Source organism: Octodon degus, unplaced genomic scaffold, assembly GCF_000260255.1.
Source record: "Octodon degus isolate 3935 unplaced genomic scaffold, OctDeg1.0 scaffold00072, whole genome shotgun sequence".
Taxonomy (NCBI): Eukaryota; Metazoa; Chordata; class Mammalia; order Rodentia; family Octodontidae; genus Octodon; species Octodon degus.
In genome coordinates this window covers 4,953,122-4,960,160 of record NW_004524648.1, presented here as the reverse complement: position 1 = coordinate 4,960,160, position 7,039 = coordinate 4,953,122, and the positions used below count along the sequence as shown (strand labels likewise).

Sequence of the window (7,039 nt, the reverse complement as noted above, 5' to 3'; positions counted from 1 at the left end):
TAATTTGGTACAGGGTCTCACTACACAGCTGACTCATAGAGATCCATGCCACGATGCACAGTCTTGGTGGTTGGCTCAACATGCCAGGGAGTGGGGGGAGCAGTGTAGCATGTGGTACTGGGCATCGAACCTGGGTCCTTGTGCTTGTCTAAGCAGGCACTTAGATCGCTGAGCTATCTCCGTGGCCCCTTCTCTTTGTTTCTTCGCTGTCATGGTGTAAACAGCTTTCTCTGCCTTGCCCTTACACTATGCCCTTTCTGTCTTAGGGCCTGCCAGCCTATGGACTCAGCGTTCTGAAACTGTGAGCGAAAATCAACCTCTTCTTCATTAAGTTGCAGGTATACAGTATTTTATCCTAGCAATGGGAAAGTGGCTAATCCAGTTTCTAAGCTTGTCACACTGGGCTTGAACCTGAGATCCTCCTACGCCTCCCAGAGTACTAGGTGTGTACCATCACCTCCAGCTTTGCTCTGTGACCTAACAGGTATTGTTGCATGATAGTTGGTGAGATTATACATAGACAAGAGACAAGTTCTTGATCTTAAGGGACTTAGAATTCAGTTTGGCAGACAATTTTCATAAAAAGGGTGTCCAATGGATAATTCAGAATGTGTGTTATGATTCATATCTAGATGTCCCCAAGAGCCTTGTGTGCTCATCATAGGTGTGGCTGTACCCTAAGTGCTACAGCCGACTTACTGTTAGGAGGTGGGGGGCTTGGTCAAGAAGGACAATCGCTAGGGAGCTTCCTTACCTGGAAGGGATCTCCCTTCCTGGCTCAGCCCTTCTCTGGCTGCTTTCTGGCTGCCATGACATAAGTAGCTTTTTTTTTTTAAATAAGATGAGATTCCAGGGGGCCAGGGAGATGGCTCAGTAGAATAAGCGCTTCCCTGGCAAGCACAAGGGCATGAGTTCAATCCCCAGTTCCGCAAAAAAAAAAGAAGAGATTCCAGTTATTCATTCTTTGTATTATTTTTCTTTCTTTTCTTTCTTTCTTTCTTTCTTTCTTTCTTTCTTTTTTTAATTTAGGGAAGGGTCTACAGGGTGTTCAGAGTCTCACTACTAGACTGGATTCATCGTGATCCACCTGCTTTCAGCCTCCCAAAAGCTGGGATTATAGACACATGCTACCATCCCCAGTCTCAATTGCATCTCAGCATGCCAAAGGGGCAGGGCTGGCAGAGCAGGCCCTGGGATTGAACTCCTGGCCCCTGCTCCTGCTCCTGCTTGCAGGTGCTTTAATCTGCTGAACTATTTGGCCAGCTTGAGTAGCTTTTTGTCTACCATGCCCTTCTGCCACACTGTTTCTATTTTGGGAGTTAGCCCATGAACTACAAATGCCAGTCAAAATAAATCTCTTCTTTAAGTTGTGGGTGCTGGTCATTTCATCTACTGGCAAGAAAGTAACAAAGCGGGGGCTGGGGAGATGGCTCAATGGAATAAGCATTTCCCTGGCAAGTGCAAAGGCCCAAGTTCAATCCCCAGTTCCATGGGGGGGAAAAAAAAAAGAAAAAAGAAAGTGACCAAGGCAAAGTGCTTCCAGAGGACAGAATAGGTCAGTGAGGAGGGGTGCTCTGGAAAAGCTTACATTTTTCACTCAACTATTTTCTCAACAAACAAGTACTTGTCTTTTGTGCAAAGGGTATGTAGAGAGGAAGATATAGTTCCTATTTTGAAGAAGAAGCTAAGGAAGAGGCATTTTCTTGGGATGATCACAATACCATGGTGCACACCTGCTATCATGATGGCCAGATAGAGGGATACAGGGAGTGGTGAGATCTGGTGGGAGAGAGGGCTTTCTTTTCTTTTCTTTTCTTTCTTTCTTCTTTCTTTCTTTCTTTCTTTCTTTCTTTCTTTCTTTCTTTCTTTCTTTCTTTCTTTCTTTCTTTCTTTCGCCCACGGTCTCATACATGCTAAGTAAATGCCACCCCAACACCCACCCCACTCCCTTTTCTTTTAAGATAGAGTTTGTCTCCCTGTGTAGTTTAGGCTGGCCTTGAATTATTTATGAAACCCAGGCTGCCTTCAAACTCCTGGCAATCCTTCTGCTTCAGCCTCCAAGTGCTGGAACTGCAGGCATGCACCACCCCTCCCGGGTTGGCAGACACATCTTAGTAAGGCTGGTGGTCTACTCTTGGGGAGTTCAGAATGACCCTGCTCCCCTTGTGGGAGTAGATGGGGTAGGAGGGCCTCAAACAAAATGAAAATGTGAAATAATGGGCTGGGAATGTAGTTCAGTGGTAGGGCACTTACTTAGCATGTACAGGGCTGTGGTTTGAACTGAGGCAAAATGAACCTCCTAAAACAAACTAAAGCCCACTTGAGAGAAGTGAGAAGGGAAAAGGAGTCAAAAGAAAGTGGTTGCTGAGAACTGCACGTCAACTCAACAGATGGCTAATTCAGCCAGCAACCCAGGTCCAGGCTGTGGACATGCTCAGCATGTTCTCTATTCACATGAGAAAAATCCTGAAATTTTTATAGTGACCTGTCCTATTAATACCAAAATTGGGGCCAGGGAGATGGCTCAGTAGAATAAGTGCGTGCCTGGCAAGCGCAAGAGCCTGAGTTCAATCCCCGGTTCTACAAACAAACAAACAAACAAACAAACAAAAAACCAAAATTACTCATCAAGATCAAGGAAACTTTAGTAAAAACTGGAGAGACAGCTAACTTGTAATGCAAAAAAATGCAGTACTGCCCTGGTTCACCAATGCTTTTGCTTGCAAACAATTTGATTCACTAACGGAAGCATGTGGCAAATTCTGTTTTTGTCTGCAAGCTCTCCATCAGGTGACAACACAACCAAGGTTCTCTTTTCCACATGAACACAGGAAAACATGAATTGGAGGAAATGGAATTTGGAAAAAAGCCAGGGTATTACCACTTCTGTGTTTACCAACCTGGATTTTCATGAAAGCTTCAGGAGGCTTGCCCCTCCAGGTCAAGGAGTCTGGGCAGTTGTGTACGGCCAGTTACACTGTGTCTCAGGACCCACCACAGCACACCAGTATCTTCTGCACAGGCCAAGAAATTGCGTACACCTGCACATGTCTGTTTATTTTTTATTCTGAGACAGGGTCTTGCTATGCAGCTCACCTGGCTTTGAGCTCACTTTGTAGCCCAGGCTGGTCTCAAAATTGCAATGATCCACCTGCCTCAGCCTCCAGAGTGCTGGGTTACAGGCATGTTGCTTCCCTTACATTGACATGTTAGTATATGTGCTGCCAAAATGAGTACTACTTTGGCATTTTAGAAATAAGTGTCGGGGCCGGGGAGATGGCTCAGTGGAATAAACGCTTCCCTAGCAAGCGCAAGGGCCTGAGTTCAATCCCTGGTTCCGCAAAGCAGTCTTGTGCAAGAACAGTTTCTTCATAAGGAGAAAATGTCCTTTCTCAGCACTCTGTAGTATGGCAGCACAAGGCACACATGATGGTTGAGTACTTTAAAGGTATAGCTCATTTGAATTTTTTTGGAGACAGAGTCTCACTGTATAGCTCAAGCTGGACTTGAACTCATGATCCTCCTGCCTTAGTCTCCCAAGTGCTAAGATTATAGGTGTGCACCACTGTGCCTGGCAATTACATTTTATTTTATTTTTTTAAACATTTATTTATTGTGTGTGTGTGTGTGTGTGTGTGTGGCCAGCTCAGCCCACCAGGGGGCAGGGCTGGCTGGCATGTGGTGCTGGGGGATTGAACCGCGGTCCCTGTGCTTTGCCAAGCTTGTTCCAAGTAGGTGCTTTAGACCACTGAGCCATCTCACCAGCCCCAGCAATTACATTTTAATTAAATTAATTAATTAATATATTTCAGGGTACTGGAATTGAACTCAGGGGCTCCACACTCAACTATATCCCTAGCCCTTCTTTCACCTTTTATTTTAGTTTGTAACAAGACCTTGAGGGTGGTCTTAACCACCCAGCAGAAAAGTATAAAAACAAAATATAAGAAGTAAAGCCATGCTGTTATGTTGAGCTGTAGGGGACTCAGGTCAACAATTTCTTCCAGTCAAGCGGAAGACCCAATACTATTATGGATTACTGGACTCTTTCAGAATATTTTGCTGAGTTAACACACCTATACTATTCAGAACTAAACAAAAAAGGGTATACAGATGAATGTCCATTTTGTATCTGTGTATTCAAAGTGGTTAGGACAGATATATAGTTACATTCTCTTAATGAATAGAGTGATTTGTTCTAATGGTGTTTCTAGATAGGATATCATGTCCGCATCTTGTACAGCAATTAACCACTGGGAGGAATGTGTGCAATGTGTTCATTATTGAAACTGTCCTACCAATTTGATTTGAAACTGTCTCATTGCTATTTGTTTATCAATAAAATTATGGGAGGGGGGAAAGACCTTGAGGGCTGGCCAAATAGCTCAGTGGATTAAAGTGCCTGTAATCCTATGCAGGGGCTGGGAGTTTGATCCCCAGGCCTGCCCTGCTGTTCCCACTCCTTGGGCGTGTTGAGATGGCGATTGTGACTGGGTGTGGTGGCGTGTGCATGTAATCCCAGCTTTTGGGAGGCTGTAAACAGGTGGATCATGAGTTTGGTCTAGTAATGAGACCCTGAACACCCTGTAGACCCTTCCCTAAAATTAAAAAAAAAAATTTAAAAAGACCTTGCTAAATTGCTTAGGCTGAGCTTGAATTTATAATCCTTTACAGGTTTTGTTTGTTTGTTTGTTTGTTTGTTTGTTTGTTTGAGATAGGGTCTTGCTATGCAGTCTAGGCTGGCTTTGAACTCACTGGGTAGCCCAAGCTGGCCTTGAGCGCCCAGTGATCCTCTTGCCTCAGCTTCTAGTGCTGGGGCAGCTACCACACTGCACAGCACATTTCTATAATCCAGGCTTGGGGAGTGGTGAGACCCAATGACTGAGATAATGGCAGCAAGAGTAGAGAACTGGGACCGTGAGTTGATGACTGACTGGCGGCAAAGGAACAAAGACACTCCCATTCCCATTTCTCAGATGGGCAGGACCTCTAACCTTGGACAGCTGGTGTGTAAGACATCATGGTGCAGCCAACCTAAGTTTCCTTGGTCAGCCACTGTGTATAGGGTGCTAATAGAGGCTGAACACCCCTCATCTGAAGATTTCAAGTCTGAAATGGTCCAAATCAAACCTCTGTTTTTGATGCACTGAGGACACTGAATCCAGAGAGGCCTCAGAGAGGCTCTACCACTGGCCTATATCCTCAGCCCTTTTTAACTCTGAGACAGGGTCTCATTTAGTTTCCTCTGTTGGCCTTGAACTCATGGTCCTCCTGGCTCAGCCTCCCAAGTAGCGGGATTACAGGTATATAATTACCACATACAGTCAAAACAGAAACTTCTCAGTGTTAACAGGATGGCACAATTGGAAAATTCCAAACCTGACCTCATGTGAACAGTTGCAGTCAAAATGTTGGCACACTGCACTGGGGATATAGCTCAGTAGCATAAGCGCCTGCTTGGCAAGCACAAGCACAAGGTCTTGAGTTCGATCTCCGGTACCAACAAAAAAAAAAAAAAAAAAAAGAGAAGAAAAAGAAAAAAGAAAGATATATACTAAATTAAAAAAAAAGTTGGAAAAAAATGTTGGCACACTAAAATGTTGTATAAAATCATTTTCTCAAGGGCTGGACAGATAGCTCAGTGGATTAAAGTGCCTGCTCAGGCAGACACAGGGACCAGGGTTCAATCCCCAGCTTGCCATGCCAGCCCCATCCCCAGGGCGTGCTGAGTCGGTGACTGAGACTGGGCATGGTGGTGCACACCCTGTAGATCCTGTCCTAGATACAGGGGGAAAAAAAAAATCACTTTCCCGCTATGTATATAAGGTATATGTGGAACAAATAAATTTAATGTTCAGATTTGGGTTTTATCCCTAAATTATCTCATTATGCATATGTAAAGATATCTCATTATGTATAATATTCCTTTTTTTTTTTTTTTTTTGGTATTTTAGGGAAGGGTCTACAGGGTGCACAGAGTCTCACTACTAAATCAGACTCGTAGTGATCTGCCTGTTTACAGCCTCCCAAGAGCTGGGATTACAGGTGTGCACCACCACGCCCAGTCTCAATTGTTGGCTCTGTGTGCCCCAGAGGTGGGACCAGGAGGGCAGGCCCGGGGATCGAACCCCAGTCCCTGCACCTGCTTGCAGGCACTTTAATCCACTGAGCTTTTTGGCTGGTCATTATGTATAATATTCTGAAGTACAAAAAAAATTGAAGGGCTGGCGAGATAGTTCAGCAGTCTGAAGTGCCTGCTTAGACAAGCTTAGGCAAAAGCACAGGGACTGCAGTAGGATCCCTGGCACCTCATGCCTCATGTGGTAGGATCCCTGGCACCTCATGGCAGCTCATCCCAGGGCATGCTGAGATGGCAAAAAAAAATTGAAATTTCAAACACTTCTGGTCCCAAGCATTTCTGATGAGGGGCACTCAAATCGTAGTCATGCCACAGGTCCAGGATCAAAGAACATCTCCTTAGTGTGGGCAATCTTTCTCTGGGGTGGAAATCCCTCTGCACAGGGCTACTATTCAGGGTAGCTTTTTCAGGTTTCTGTTGTGGGAGGTGTTGCAAGAGAAGCCTCTCAGGACAAGCAGTCAATCTGAAACCTAAACCCTTTGGGGATTAAATGAAACTGGAAAAGGCCCCAAATCACAGTTCATTTCACCTCTTCTGTCTTGGTGAAGGCTGGGGCATAGCTGCCTCTGGACAGCGCCAGTGGCTTCTCAGTGTGAGGGGGTACAGGACACTGCCACTTAGGCTCTGACCTTGGCAGCAGGCTGCCAGAGCTCACTCCTTAGGCCTCTGCCAAGGGCAACAAGCCAGGAACCAGGGGCAGCAACAGGAAGCTGAGACTGAAGCCTGCCCTGACACCAGCAAGCTCCTCCCCTGGACTGCATTTTCTACAAAACTTCCTGGTCACTCAGCCACCACCCGCTGAGGGGACAATCTGATGCCCCTTCCTTGACCTCCCTAGCTTTCACTCTTTTTTTTTTTTTTTTTTTTTTTGTGGAACCCGGATTGAACTCAGGCCCTTGC

General features: G+C 45.4%; 1 protein-coding gene across 3 annotated transcripts in view; it reads right to left on the bottom strand.

The window, feature by feature from the left end:
• Flot2 (flotillin 2) overlaps positions 1 to 7,039 on the bottom strand; it is a 24,872-nt gene that overhangs the window by 14,529 nt on the left and 3,304 nt on the right. The window lies entirely within an intron of this gene.